At 38.3% G+C, this 16696-nt stretch overlaps 1 non-coding gene across 1 annotated transcript; it reads left to right on the top strand.

Moving 5' to 3' along the window:
* The first annotated feature begins 1821 nt into the window (after nt 1-1821).
* On the top strand, nt 1822-1930 carry LOC148576167 (small nucleolar RNA R71). Its single transcript, XR_015903927.1, has one exon. It is a non-coding gene; the product is annotated as a small nucleolar RNA R71 (small nucleolar RNA).
* Nucleotides 1931-16696: the final 14766 nt, after the last annotated feature.

Consider the following 16696-nt stretch of genomic DNA (forward strand, 5'->3'; position numbering starts at 1 on the left):
AATCAGTTCAACATGATCCATAGACAATATCCAGTTCACAGTGTATGGTATGACTGCACTTCTTGTGAAGACAACTCTCATGCCAGGTGAAAAGTCCTCAGTTGGAATCTTTTTATTCCTCCAGCCCTTGGGTACTTTGTCCTTGGTGCCTTTTTCCTCAATGGTTGGTGGTGAATATCTAACACCAAACTTAGGTTTGATGTCAGGGGATTCTGTATGGCTTTACACAGAGAGAGAAGGTTGAAACACTAAGTGTTGTATTATAGTACCTCCTTTATTAGAGAGAGAGTAAGGGTTGGGCATCTTAAACATTATATGGTCTTCCCATAACCTCAGAAATAACTCTCCTCTCTCGACATCAATCAACGCCTTTCCAGTAGCTAGGAATAGCCTTCCAAGGATAATGGAGTCGTTATTGTCCTCTCCAATATCAAGTATCACAAAGTCTGCAGGGAGGTAAAGGTCTTCAACCTTTACAAGGATGTTCTCCACTATTCCAAATGCCCACATTAGGGACTTGTCTATCGTCTCCAATGAGATCCTTGTGGGCTGCACCTCTTGGATTCCCATCATCTTCATCAAAAAGAAAAGCATCCGATTTTTATGCTTGATCCAAGGTTGCATGGTGCCTTCTCAAATATAATGGTCCCTATAGTGCAGGGAATCAAGAAGCTTTCAGGGTCTGGGATTTTCTGAGGTAGCTATTTTTGTACTAATGTACTACACTTCTTGGTCAACACCACAGTTTTATCTCCCCTCAGGGACTTCTTCTCAGAAATCACACATTTCAAACAGGGCATATAGGGGGTTTCTTCTCCAACACCTCAACAAGAGAAATATTGACTTGTAACTTCTTAAGGACTGCCAAAAATTGAGCAATTTGCTCATCCTCAGTCTCTTTTTGCATGTCTAGAGAGTGTTGTAGTTTGGGCTCCTTTATCTCTATAGGGACGTGTACAAGTGTACTCCCAGTCTCTTCTTGAGCCTTGTTCTCCCTCAAATCCTCAGCAGCATGCTCCTCCTTGGTTTCGGCCTCCTTGTCCATAGTGAACACCTTGTACTCTTCTCTTGGATTTACCTATGTGTTACTAGGGAGAGTGTTGGGAGGTCTCTCAAGTATCCTGCTGCTCAACTGACCCATCTGTATCTCCAAGTTCTAAATTGAGGACCGAGTCTCTGCCATAAAGCTATGAGTGGTCTTGGAAAGGTCAGAAACTATCGTGGCCAAGTCCGAAAGGCTTTGCTGAGACATTTTCATCTGCTGCTGAGAGGGTTGGAATTGTCTGTTGTTGAACCTATTTTGATTGGTTCCACCCTGATTATTGAAGCCTTGTTGAGGCCTTTGTTAGTCTCTCCACCCAAAGTTAAGGTGACTTCTCCATCCCTGATTAAAATTGTTTGTATAGGGATCATTTCTGGAATTTCTAGAGGAATTTCCCATGTAATTCACTTCCTCCATGGTAGTCTGAGTAATGTCACCAACGTCTTTATAGGGTGCCTCTTGAGTGTTAATAGCTAAAACCTGCATCCCGCTTAGGTGTTAGGATATCATGCTAATTTGCTGGGATATAAGCTTGTTTTGAGCCAAAATGGCGTCCAGTGTGTCCACTTCCATGACTCCTCTCTTCTAAGTAGCCCCAATGTTCACAGGGTTCCTCTCAGAAGTATACATGTATTAGTTGTTGGCAACCATCTCAATGAGCTCGTGTGCTTCCTCAAGCGTCTTCTTCATGTGCAGTGATTCACCTGCAGAGTGATCCAGTGACATCTTGGCCATTTTAGAGAGGCCATCATAAAAGATCTCTAGCATAACCCAATCTAAGATCATGTCGGGAGGACATCTCCTGATCAACTACTTGTATCTCTCCCAAGCTTCATAGAGGGACTCTCCCTCTTTCTGTCTGAAGGTCTGGACCTCCACTCTAAGCTTACTCAGCTTCTGGGGTCGAAAGAACTTGGCCAGAAATTCAGTGACCACCTTGTCCCAAGTGTCCAAGCTTTTCTTGGGTTGAGGATCCAGCCACAACTTTACTCTGTCCCTTACAGCAAAGGAAAAGAGCATGAGCTTGTAAACCTCGAGGTTCACTCTATTCGTCTTAACAGTGTCATAGATATGCAGGAAGTCGGATATGAACTTGTTGGGGTCCTTCTGTGGGAGTCCATGAAACTGACAGTTCTGTTGCACTAGAGTGACCAATTGAGGCTTGAACTCGAAGTTGTTAGCACCAATGGCAGGTATAGATATACTGCACTCATAGAAGTCAGCAATGGGTGCAGTGTACAAGCCAAGCACCTCCCTTGCATGCTCTTCAGTGTTTAGATCAGCTGCCATAGTGGTCTCTTCAGCTTCCTTCTCAAAGTTTTCCATGAGATTCTCTATGGCTTTATAAGCTTTAGTTTGTTGCAAACGCTGCCTTAAGGTCCTCTCAGGTTCTAGATCAAAATTAAGAAGGGGTTTCTTATCCCTGTTCCTGCTCATAAACAACAAAAAACAAAGAAAAGGTGGGAGTCTCTATGTCAGAGTATAGGGAACTCCCAGTGAGATATCCAAAAAGAAATAAAATAGAAGAAAGCAAGCAATTAACGAAAAAAAAATTCAAAAATAAGAATGCAAGATTTAATCTTAAAAATTTTGAAAATTAAAACAAAAGGATTTAAAATTTTCGAAATTCAAAGAGAAAAAGGAAATACTAAAGAACACTAAACTTAAAATTTAAAACTAAGAAAAAATAAATAGTACTAATTTCAAAAATTTAAAGAAAATACTAACAGACACCAAACTTAAAATTTGAAACAGAATGAAAATAAAATAACTAAAACAAAATTCGAAAATAAATGGAAAAATAAATAAGATAAAATTGAAAATTAAGAAAAATAAACAAAATAGGAATAAAAAATTAAATATAAAGATAATTAAATAAAAACAAGTAAAAATACGTAATTTAAGCAACAAGACAACCGGTAGTTGTCAATCACAAACAATCCCCAGCAACGGCACCAAAAACTTGGTGCACGAAATTAGAACTCGCACAACTTTACCGGCAAGTGCACCAGGTCATCTAAGTAATACATCAGGTGAATGAGGGTCGATTCCACGAGGATTGTCGGACTGAGCAAGCAATAGCTATCCCATTAGACTTAGTCAGGCAAACAGTAAAAGATAGTTGTTGGGGTAAAATGCATAAGTAGTAAAGAGCAAGTAAACAATGCAAATAAACAGGTTTAGAGTAAAACAATGATGAAAAAATAGTTAAGGTCTCAGAGATGATTATCTTTCCGGATTAAAATATCTTACCAACTATTTTAACAATGAGTGATTCATTTTATAGCAAACCATAAGTGATTAAGCCCTAATCTCTTAGCGATTTAATCTCCTATAATCCTCATCGAAAGCGACTCTCGTGGTCATTCAATTCAGATCAGAGAGTGAAGTTCATAAAACTAATTTAGTGTCACAAAAATCTTAATTACCCAAAGTTAACAGGATTTTATGTCACATATCCCAATTAGTCCGGGTAATTCACAGTTTAGGAGGAGTATTTTCAAGCTGTAGCTCAAGCGAGATAGCTCTCTCGAGAATCACAAGAACTCATGTAGAATAAGGGTCATACTCTTGTTCCACCCAAATTCATAAGATTAAGTACGAAAACAACACCTTAGAATTGAATCAAACATTAATTAAAATAGAAGAATAATAATCCTAATCCATAGAAATAAATAGAACTCCTAACCTTAACCAGGAGATTTAGTTGCTCATAACTTTTCAAAGTAAACATGTTTCTGAAAAGATGCAAAAGGAAGAAGATCTCCCCTAAACATTGATCACCTCCTTAAATACTAACCAAATAATAAATGCTAATCCTAAAAGATATTATTTTAAATTAAAAATTACAAAGATAAAATAAGATAAGTCTGAGAGGTGCTAAATCCACTTGAAGGCCCAATTGGTGAGTGGCTCGGACAGCAAGCTGGCATTCAACGCCAGGATTGGGTGTTGAACACCCAGAAGGGAAGCGTGCCTCTGACTTCATGCCCCCTGCTAGCGTTGAACGCCAGGTTGGGCGTTCAGTGCCCAGGGGGGAGATGACAACATTTTTATTTCTTGCTCCAAGCTTTTCTAAATTGCTCCGAATTTCTGATAAAACCATAAAAACAAAAGAAAAACTCAAAGTAGCATCCAAAGGTGAATTTTGCACTAAAATATAATAAAACTTAATAAAATCTAACTAAAAACAACTAAAAAAGGGTATAAGATGCTCATGCATCAAGATTCCTGTATAACACATTTTATGATTAGGGTTGCAGTTAATTTAAAAATGGTATAACCAATGATGTTTACTCACGTAATATTTCGTAGCCCGCCAATAAAAAAATCTCTTCTTTGTTTTCTTTAACGAATGTACGAGTATACTTGAAGGTCTCTGTCATTGTCGCCTCATGATCTAATAACTTAGACTACACATTTTGAAGCCACATGTTAAGTGAAGTAATAATGAAATTATATTAAGAATAAACAAACTTAATAACAAAATAAAATAAATTACTTACAAGCATGGCCTTAGTCTTCATGAAAGTCACTGACCAACTGGTATACTTCGACAATCTGGCCAATGCCCTATTAGCTCTGTTGGTGAGTTGGTGACGCTTGACCCCTTCATCAGTCTCCTAATGGACGTACAATAACTTCTTAATGTCTAGGCAGAGCCAAATGGGAAGGTGATGCCGGTGCTGACGTACATCCTCCAACATCTGCTGAAGCCGCCTAACCATCCGATGGTGGAAGATCTTCCTGATCATAAGATCATGAGTCTTGTCCCATATAAAGTTCTCCTGCAGAAAGAACATTTAACACGAGTTAATCGAAAATAAATACATAATTAAATAAAATAGAAAATATAAACTAACACTAAGGTTTGAATATGTTGAGTTCTTACTGACCACTTTTGAAACCATCGCTATCTGGTCTCAGCTGCGATCTTCTTGTAGCTCGGCCATGGGTAGTCATACATCAGATTGATGATATTAGTGCACTCCTATGTACCTGCATTATTATTTGGTGCAAAGCTATCAATGAAAAACTTAGGATTAGTAGTTTACTAAAAAGTTATTCGAAGTTTTCTATAAACTTTAATTATATTTAGATTTTTTTTTAAATTTCAGCAGAGTCTCATTTATAACTAGAATACGCCAAAAATTACATCCATCAATAATTCACGTAAACAGCAATAATTATCAACAATCAACAAACAAGAATCAAGAATCAAACAGCAACATCCATCAACAATCAAGAATTATCAATTAATTAAGGTTATTAGTTTCATCAATATGGCATTATATGACTTAAGCAGCAACATCCATCAACGATCAAGAATTATTAAACACAATAAGTAGTTCAAACCTACTAAACTAAATCAAACCTATCTTAATAACTTAAATCCACTAAAACTAGAAAATTGGTGTAACTAAATTAAACTGACTAACTAAAATAGTTTGCACACAAAAGACATAAACTAGTACTCATGCTGAAGTCCCATCAGGCCAAATTGTCATCTGTACAATGAGAGGTGGTGGAAGGGCTTCTGACGGGGATCCATGAGAGGATTCTGGCACTACGGTGTCTGTCGTTGGAGGCAGCATTGTTGAATTAATAAGAGCTTGGGGTTCAAACCTTCAACTTGATTCGTCTATCCTTCTTTATTAAGAAAACTACAGCTGCATCTAGCAAATTCTTCATCAACATTATATAAGATTTGTCTATGGAGAACTAATCATTGAGTACCCTTAGAAAGCATGTCACATGTGTTTGTCTTCTATATCATTTTATCACTCCAAGATCACAAGAACATTTCATAGTGCATTTGCACGCTGGAATTCACATGAATTCTTCGAGTTCCTCCCAGATTCCTTTAAGCCTTGGGAAATATGCTGTAATTGACATTTTTCCATGTCTCCGTATGAATTGTTATTCTTGCAATTTTTCTATCCTGAAAATATCTCCTTTATAGAACCTATGCTTCAAATCATTCCAAAGTTCACAAGCATCATTACACTATCCCACACTTTGCAACATTTCTTGCTCGGCTCAAAGAAGCGTGAAGCCAAGAAAGCACAAACGTGTTACACCTATCCCAAACATCGAATGTACTATCAGAATCTTTAGGTTTTGGCAATGATCCATCAACATAATCTCATTTTTCGATTTTAGGGCTATCCATGCAGATTGAGTCCAAGAATGATAATTATGACGTGATAAAGGATCGAAACTGAGGTCAGAATAATACTTGGATTTTCACTGGTATGTAAGAAAAAGGGCTTGAAGGATCTTCATTCAAATTTAGATTCGTCTTTGTGACTTGTGATTGAAGTGGGGAAAATTGTGTCCTCTTTGCAAATTTTTGAAAATCTACCATCGTGAATTCTTGATCTTCTAAACTTGACTGATTCATTGTTCGTTCTTGTGTGTTCACCAAAAATAGGCTTGGACCACACACTAGAAGGATTTCTCTCTTTTGTGGCAGTTTTTTTCCTGATTGTGGCAATTTCAAAACCTCCAAAATTTGAGGTACCGTGAGTTCTTTTGTGATAGTTTTATAAAACTGTCACAAATCTAATTAGCGGCGGTTTTTTGTCCTTTTATGGGGTCTTTATTGTCATTGGGTGGCTGTTTCTGTCAACTTTTGTGACTATTTAAAATCTCCGCAGATAAATCTCTAAATTAAAAAAAATTGGCTACTCCTTGCAGATTCTGAACCTCCAAAAATCTATTAATATTTATTTTTAAAAAATTATTTTGTATAAATTAAAATTATATTATTAGACTTTAAATAAACTAGATTAGCTACGTAAACATTTTATAACTAATAGACACTATTAGTCATTACCGTTTAAAGAAACTATTAAAGTAAGAAAAATTAAATATTAAGAAGAAAATTAATATATTACTAGTTTAAACAAATAATACTTTAAAACAAAATTAATATAGTAATACTATCATCTTTTTCCAATTCCATATTCATTACATTAACAAAACATTAAATGTAAAACTCGGATAAAAGGTATATAATTAGTTGCGGAGAAACCACGTATCGATGTTAGAATTAGCTGTACCATCTTAAATCTGCTCAGGACTGCATGTGAGGGAATTCAAGCCATAGAAATGACGAGAAAAAAATTTAGAATAGCAAATCAGACACTTATTCTAAATGTTTTGGCCAAAAATAAGGCCAATGGACCAAAAATCACAAACAGGCACATGTTAGACCCATTGGTGCACGAAATTGTGATCATCAACAATGGCGCCAAAGGACTTGGAGCTCTCAAACGTGAATCACACTTTGTCACAATTCTGCACAACTAACCAGCAAGTGCACTGGGTCGTCCAAGTAATACCTTACGTGAGTAAGGGTCGATCCCACGGAGACTGTCGGCTTGAAGCAAGCTATGGTCATCTTGTAACTCTCAGTCAGGCAGATTCAAATGGTTATGGAGGATTGATAATTAAAGATAAATAAAACATAAAATAAAGATAGAGATAGAGATACTTATGTAATTCATTGGTAGGAATTTCAGATAAGCGTATGAAGATGCTTTATTCCTCTCGAACCTCTGTCGGTTCTCGATCATGTTGGAATAGGATCTATTGATCCTTTTGCGTCTGTCACACACCCAACAATCGCGAGTTTGAAGCTCGTCACAGTCATCCCTTCCCAGATCCTACTCAGAATACCACAGACAAGGTTTAGACGTTCCGGATCTCAGGAATGGCCGTCAATAATTCTAGCCTATACCACGAAGATTCTAATCTTAGATTAGAAACCTAAGAGATATACATTCAAGCTTGTTTGCATATAGAACGGAAGTGGTTATCAGTCACGCGTTCATAGGTGAGAATGGTGATGAGTGTCACATAATCATCACATTCATCATGTTCTTGGGTGCGAATGAATATCTTGGAGAAGAAATAGACTTGAGTTGAATAGAAAAATAATAGTACTTGTATTAATTCATGAAGAACAGCAGAGCTCCATACCTTAATCTATGGTGTGTAAAAACTCCACCGTTGAAAATACATTAGAACAAAAGGTCTAGGCATGGCCGAATAGCCAGCCTCCCAAAGAGGGTTCAATCATCAAAACATGATTCCAGGATGATCAAAAGATGAAAATACAATAGCAAAAGGTCCTATTTATAGAAAACTAGTAGCCTAGGGTTACAGAAATAGGTAATTAATGCAGAAATCTTCTTCCGGGCCTACTTGGTATGTGCTTGGGCTGAGCATTGAAGCTTCCATGTGTAGAGACTTTTCTTGGAGTTAAACACCAGCTTTTGTGCCAGTTTGGGCGTTTAACTCCAGCTTTTGTGCCAGTTCTGGCGTTAAACGCCAGAATTCTTGAGCTGACTTGGAACGCCTGTTTGGGCCATCAAATCTCGAGAAAAGTATGGACTATTATATATTGCTGGAAAGCCCAGAATGTCTACTTTCCAAGCAATTGAGAACGCGCCAAATGGGCTTCTGTAGCTCCAGAAAATTCACTTTGAGTGCAGGGAGGTCAGAATCCAACAGCATCTGCAGTCCTTTTTCAGCCTCTGAATCAGATTTTTGCTCAGGTCCCTCAATTTCAGCCAGAAAATACCTGAAATCACAGAAAAACATACAAACTCATAGTAAAGTCCAGAAAAGTAATTTTTAAATAAAAACTAATAAAAACTAACTAAAACATACTAAAAACATACTAAAAACAATGCCAAAAAGCGTATAAATTATCCGCTCATCACAACACCAAACTTAAATTGTTGCTTGTCCCCAAGCAACTGAAAATCAAATAGGATAAAAAGAAGAGAATATACAATGAATTCCAAAATCATCTATGAAGATCAGTATTAATTAGATGAGCAGGGCTTTTAGCTTTTTGCTTCTGAACAGTTTTGGCATCTCACTTTATCCTTTGAAGTTCAGAATGATTGGCTTCTATAGGAACTCAGAATCCAGATAGTGTTATTGATTCTCCTAGTTAAATATGTTGATTCTTGAACACAGCTACTTTATGAGTCTTGGCCATGACCCAAAGCATTTCGTTTTCCAGTATTACCACCGGATACATAAATGCCACAGACACATAACTGGGTGAACCTTTTCAGATTGTGACTCAGCTTTGCTAGAGTCCCCAATTAGAGGTGTCCAAAGCTCTTAAGCACACTCTTTTTGCTTTTGGACCACGACTTTAACCGCTCAGTCTCAAGTTTTTACTTGACACCTTCACGCCACAAGCACATGGTTAGGGACAGCTTGGTTTAGCCGCTTAGGGCCAGGATTTTATTCCTGTGGGCCCTCCTATCCACTGATGCTCAAAGCCTTGGATCCTTTTTATCACCCTTGCCTTTTGGTTTAAAGGGGTATTGGCTTTTTCTGCTTGCTTTTCTTTTTCTTTCTTTTTCTTTTCTCTTTTTTTTCGCCTCTTTTTCTTTTCTGCAAGCTTTTCACTGCTTTTTCTTGCTTCAAGAATCAATTTTATGATTTTTCAGATCATCAGATAACATTTCTCCTTTTTCTATCATTCTTTCAAGATCCAACAATTTTAACATTCATGAATCAACATATTCAAAAATATGCACTATTCAAGCATTTATTCATAAAAACAATAGTATTGCCACCACATCAAAATAATTAAACTGTTTTAAAATTCGAAATTCAAGTACTTCTTTTTCTTTTTCAATTAAAAACATTTTTCATTTAAGAAAGGTGATGGATTCATTTTCATTGCTTTAAGGCATAGACACTTAGACACTAGTGATCATGTAATAAAGACACAAACATAAATAGACATAAGGCATAAGTTTCGAAAAAAAAAGAAAATAAAGAACAAGGAAATTAAAGAACGGGTCCACCTTAGTGATGGCGGCTTGTTCTTCCTCTTGAAGATCTTATGGAGTGCTTGAGCTCCTCAATGTCTCTTCCTTGCCTTTGTTGCTCCTCTCTCATAACTCTTTGGTCTTCTCTAATTTCATAGAGGAGGATTGATGACAAGTCATCTTAGCCTATTTTAGCTAGTCTTTTTCTTTTGTTTTCATTAGGATTATGCACTTTCTTAAGCTACAAGCAAGCTAATTGAGTAGATTTTCATGTTTCCCTTGATTGAACCAACCATATATGAATTCATGCCATTTCATGAGGTTTTGTGCTATATTTGTTGCATATTGTGGAAGATTGAGTACCTCATGATTTTGAGCAAAGCTTTGATAAGTTTGGTTGATCAATGATAGGTGAAGAAAGCTTGGAGAAAGGTTGAAGCAAAGAGGAATGGCTAAGAGTGAAGAGAGGACAATGGAATAAGTGAAATTGAACCGGGAGGCATGAAGTTAGCCCCAACGTTAGCCCCCTAACTTGGAGGCTAACGTTGGGCATGAAAATCACTCCCTGGGCTCCCCACGTTTGAGCCAACGTTAGCCCCCTAACTTGGAGGCTAACGTTGGCACATGACATTGCAAGGAAGTGGCCAACGTTAGCTCCAACGTTAGCCCCCTAACTTGGAGGCTAACGTTGGAACTTGAGAGTTTCTCCCCTGGGCACCAACGTTTGCGCCAACGTTAGCCCCCTAACTTGGAGGCTAACGTTGGCACTTAATTTACAAAGGGGGAAGGCCAACGTTTGCGCCAACGTTAGCCCCCTAACTTGGAGGCTAATGTTGGCACTTGAATTACAAAGGAGGAAGGCCAACGTTTGCGCCAACGTTAGCCCCCTAACTTGGAGGCTAACGTTGGCGCCACTAGCACAAAGCATTGCCAACGTTAGGGTCAAAGTTAGACCCCTAACGTTGGCACCAACGTCCAAACCAGGAAATCAAGCTTGCTGCTATGAAAAGTTAGGGGCAAAGTTAGACCCCTAACTTTGGCCCTAACGTTGGGACCAACTTTGGCTAACTTCAAAACCGGTTCAATTGGTTCACTTCGGTTCTTCTTCAAACTTCAAGAGCAATCAACCAAGGCCTCTTTCAACCCAATTCCACCAAGAACAAAGGCCCAACTCAAGGCTTGAAGATCATTTTGGAAAGTGTATAAATAGGATAGAATTCAAGTTATTAAGGGAGCTTTCCTTTTAGAATTTTCATAATAGTTTTCGGAGAGCTTTTGAACTTGAGTGAACTTTAATTTCTTGTTTTCATTGCTTTCAATTTCATTTTACTTTTGTCTTGGATCTTGGATTGGAGAATTGAAGAAATTCTGTTTCAATCTCAATCTTGGATCTCTCTGTTTATTTACTGCTTAATTGAATTCCATTTCCGGTTCATTGTTCTTCATCTCTTTTCTTTGCAATTTACAATTTCCTTGCTATTGTTCTTGTTGGATCTAGGAAGGCATTGAGATCTAGACTTAGTTTTCTAGTCTCTGGGTCCTGAGATCTCAAATTTTACATTTCAATTTTACATTTCACTTCTCTGTTTCTTGTTTTTAATGTTCATTTACTTTACTGCTTCAAGATCCGGTTCAATCCCAATTCCCTTTCCCTCTTCTGTTTGATGCAATTTAGTTTCTCTTTGTTTAATTTCTGCAAATCCACATCCCAATCCCCTTTACATTTCAAGCAATTTACATTTCTTGCACTTTAAGATTCTGCAATTTACATTTCTTGCACTTTAAGTTTCTGCCATTTAATTTCTTGTTCTTTAAGTTTCAGCCATTTATTTCTTGTTCTCTTTACTTCAATACAATTTAATTCTGCAAGTCACAAAACCATCAACCAAATCTTGATTCGCTTGACTAAATCAACCACTAAACTAAAATTGCTCAATCCTTCAATCCCTGTGGGATCGACCTCACTCCCGTGAGTTTTTATTACTTGATACGACCCGGTACACTTGCCGGTTAGTTTTGGGTGTTTTGGGAGAGATTTATTTTTCCTCCAAAATATCTCATCAAGTTTTTGGCGCTGTTGCCGGGGATTGATTAGATTGACAATGATTAAGTGAGGTGGTAATCTAGATCAAGCACTTTTTCTTTAATTTTGACTAACCCACTAACTGTTTGAATTTTTGCTTAAGTTAACTAAAACTTCATTCTAGCAGTAGACTGAAGTGTAACTGGTTTGTGTGCTCTTATGTTCTGCTTGTATGTCAGGTACAAGAAGAGCCATACCCAATTTTCATGAACAAGACGAAAGAACTCTCAGGAGGCTAAGAAGAGCTGAAAGAGGGAAAAGTATTACTGGAGAAGAGGAATCAGACGAAGAATTCCACGAGATGGAAGGAGATACATCTAATCCAGGAGGAGGAGTCAATAATCAACCACAACAGAGGAGAGTATTGGCTTCCTACACCTTTGCAAATGCTAGACATTGTGGAAGTAGCATTCTCACCCCTAATGTCAATGCAAATAACTTTGAACTGAAGCCACAACTCATCACATTGGTCCAGAACAATTGTTCATTTGGGGGAGGACCATTGGAGGATCCAAATCAACATCTATCTACCTTCTTAAGGATCTGTGACACTGTCAAATCCAATGGCGTGAATCCTGAAACCTACAAGCTTCTGCTGTTCCCGTTCTCATTAAGGGATAAGGCTGCACAATGGCTTGAAACTTTCCCCCAAGGAAGCATCACTAGTTGGGATGACTTGGTGACTAAATTTCTAGCCAAATTCTATCCACCCCAAAGAGTCATCAGGCTGAAAACCGAGGTGCAAACATTCACACAATTAGATGCTGAATCCTTGTATGAAGCATGGGAGAGGTACAAAGCCTTAATCAGAAAGTGTCCTCCAGAAATGTTCAATGAATGGGATGTGCTGCAAAATTTCTATGAAGGCCTGACATTGAAATCTCAGGAGGCATTGGACCATTCTGCTGGAGGTTCACTACAACTGATGAAAACTGCTGAGGAAGCTCAGAATCTTGTGGACATGGTGGCCAACAACCAATATTTCTTTGCTCATCAAAGAAGCCGCCAACCATCACAAAGAAGAGGAGTAATGGAACTAGAAGGAGTGGACTCAATCCTAGCTCAAAACAAGATGATGCAGCAGCAAATTCAACAACAATTTGAGCAAATGGCCAAAAGGATTGATAATCTTCAAGTTGCAGCAGTCAACACTAGCCAACCATCAACCACATGGGAACAGAGTGAAGAAACTCAAGAAGAACAACAACAAGAGCAAGTTCAGTATATGCACAACCAAGGACCAAATGAAGTGTATGGTGATACATACAACCCATCCTGGAAAAACCACCCAAACCTCAGATGGGGAGATAACCATACCCAAAACCAACAACCATGGCAGAGGAACTCAAACCAACACAACCCAAGAAGCAACCAAAATCACCACCAGCAGCAGACTAACCAAAACCCCTACAGAAAACCTCAAAACAACTACCCCAACATCAACCAATACCAATCTAATAACCAATCCACCAACCAAAATTCCTACCATCCACCACCTACATCTCATAACCCACCTCAAATATCACCTGAAGCCCAAAGAATCACTCACTTGGAAGCCATGATAGACAAAATGCTGAAACACCAAGAAATGGTAGCCAAGAATCAGGAAGCCTCTATAAAGAGCCTAGAGAGACAGATGGGGCAACTCTCCAAGCAAGTATCTGTAGAGAGACCTTCAAACTCACTGCCCAGTGACACAATTCCAAATCCCAAGGAAGAATGCAAGGCAATCCAATTGAGGAGTGGGAGAACGTTGATAAGCAACAATGCCACTACAAAGAAGCAAGAAGAGGAACAGTCAAAGGAAGCCTCAAAGCAAACTCAGGTCAAGGAGGAACAACTAAAAATTCCAAAAAAAGGAAATGAAGCAGTTGAAGAACCAACCAAGAATCAAAAGCAACAAGTAGAGAAAACCTTTGTACCTCCACTGCCATATCCCCAGAGGTTCAACAAAGAGGTTAAAGACCAGCATTTTCACAAGTTTCTTGAGATCTTCAAGAAGCTGGAAATTAATATTCCCTTGGCTGAAGCACTTGAGCAAATGCCTCTATATTCCAAGTTTTTGAAGGATCTTATCAACAAGAAAAGAAGGTGGGATGAGAAAGAAACCATAATGATTGCTGAGGAATGCAGGGCCTTGATTCAAATGGGGCTTCCTCCCAAGCTTGAGGACCCAGGGAGCTTCCTGTTGCCTTGCACCATTGGGAAATTGACAATCACTAAAGCAATGTGTGATCTCGGAGCAAGTATTAACTTAATATCATCTTCCTTGATGAAAAAGCTGCATATAGAGGAGGTCAAACCAGTACAAATGTCTCTGGAGCTGGTAGACAAGTCAATGGTATACCCCAGGGGTGTAATTGAAAATCTCTTGGTCAAGGTGGACAGTTTTATATACCCTGCTGATTTTGTGGTTCTAGAATCAAACGATGATGATGGTGACTCTGTTATATTGGGAAGGCCATTCTTGGCCACTGCTAGAGCTATCATAGACGTAGAGGAAGGGGAATTAACTCTAAGGATGCATGACCAGAGCATCACTCTGAAGGTGTTGCCAGAAGCACAATTTAGCAAGGAAGAGAAAGACTATATGAAAAATGACCAGGAAAGTCACAGCAACATCCCAATGCTAAAAACTGTGCAGACTGATGAAAAAGCCCAGGAGGATAGTAGAGTATTAGCCACTGAAAAGAGAGGCCCCCAAGGAAAGCCTATGGCCAGAAAAGAAAGATCAACAAAAGGAAAGATGAAGCGCAGAAACAAAACAAAAAGAGGCTGGAAGAATAGAAAGATACCAACAGAGGGACTTTCTAAAGGTGATAAAGTGCAACTGGTATATCAACAGCTGGAGACAAATCAACAAACCGAGGATTACTACACTGTCAGCAACATACTATCATTAGAACATGCTGAAATTGAACACCAGAGAACAAAGAAGAGGATCACGGTCAGGGGAGACAAATTGAGGCCCTACAAGCACCAACCACCATAAAAGAAAGCTTCAATGTCAAGCTAGTGACAATAAAAGAGCGCTCCATGGGAGGCAACCCATGCTTTAAGATTCTTGTCATTTTACATTCAATAAATTATGATCACTTGATGCATGAATTCTTTTCTCTTTTCATGAACGTGTCCATTTATTGCATGCAATATTTTGAAACATATGCTAAGTTTGGTGTGTCTTCAAGCACACTTAACCAATATCATAAAGGATTTTGTTTCACATGCTTAAAATGTTTTGATAGAGCATATAGCCGAACACTAAGTTTGGTGTCCACATAGCTTCATGAAAATCTGAAATTCATGCATCAATAATCATACATGTGTTATTTTTCAAAACTTTATAAATAGAATTTTTTTATATAATGAAGGCATTAATTGTGATGAACCCTTCTGACAAGAAATAAGTTTGGTGTTCATCAAACCTTGATGCACCAATTCAAGGATACAATTAATCCTTCATGAAAAAAAAAGAGAAAAAGAAAGTATGATGAAAACAATTCTTATGAACATTTAAACTTCACTAATTGGAGGAAGAAACTCACTTTCTTTATATATTACCAAACATCAAGTTTGGTGTCCTCCAAAGGAAGTGTCACGGTTCACATGAGATAAGAATTGATAGTTCACATATTTTTACTAAAAAGAACAATATTGCTACGGTGAGATAAGACTAATGTATGTGTCTTGTTGTGATGACTAGGAGGTCAAAGAATCTTCAATGAAAAAGACAAGACAAAGGAAAGCATACCACCTTCAAGCCATGCACATGACCGAATCACTCCTCAACATTACAAGCCTTGTGCAACTTTTTCTCTTACTCTAAACTCTAAACACTTAATCTTCTCTTCATAACTCCCTAGCAAGTCCGAACCTAATCTCCTTCTCCTCCAAAAACACATCAAACTCTCCAACATTCTTCACATCCCCTCTCAACCAACCAAGTGATCATGGCATCCTCTTCAAGAACCAAACGACGAAAAGGAAAAGATCCAATAGTAGAGGAAGAAACATATGAATATGACCAATGGAAGTTCAAGTCTTGGTCTCATCAAATGCAAATTCAATGGATGAACGAGAAAAAAATCTATCCTGAAATTCCATTCATGTTGCCGGATGATGGATGTCAAGAAATAAAGAACAAGATCCGGAAGAGGAGATGGGAGGAACTTACATCACCAGCCACCCGAGTTAACACCAATATCATAAGAGAGTTCTATGCAAATGTCCCAAGGATTGACATGCGTGAACCCCCAACGTACAAGAGCTATGTGCGTGGGGTGGAAGTAGACTTTAGCCCGGAGGCAATCAAAAAAGTCTTGAAACTAAAGTCAGTCCGCTTTGATGAACCAGGATACCAACAAAGGTTGACTGAGAATCAAGATTATGAGGAGATTGCAAGAGACATTTGTTTTGAGAACTCAGAATGGGAGGGAGATAACAAGAATATATACAAGTTCCTGAAGAGATGTAACCTCATTCCGGAGGCAAAAGGATGGTATGAGTTGATGAAAAGGTCAATTCTGGGGACGGTGAACACCTCAGAAGTTAACAGGGAGAGAGCCTTAATGCTGCATTGTATCATGGTGGGTGGAGAGATAAGAATTCACGAGATCCTTGCGAAAGACATTCAAAAGATAGCTGAAAAGAATTCGGCCGGATCTTGGTTGTACTATCCGAGCACCATTTGGAAGTTGTGTGCAAAGGCCAAGGTCCCATTGGAAGAGGAGAATCCAATGTGGTTAAGCCAAGGCATGCCCATAA

The sequence above is a fragment of the Arachis ipaensis genome, chromosome B1 (assembly GCF_059453495.1).
Source record: "Arachis ipaensis isolate K30076 ecotype BB chromosome B1, ASM5945349v1, whole genome shotgun sequence".
NCBI lineage: Eukaryota > Viridiplantae > Streptophyta > Magnoliopsida > Fabales > Fabaceae > Arachis > Arachis ipaensis.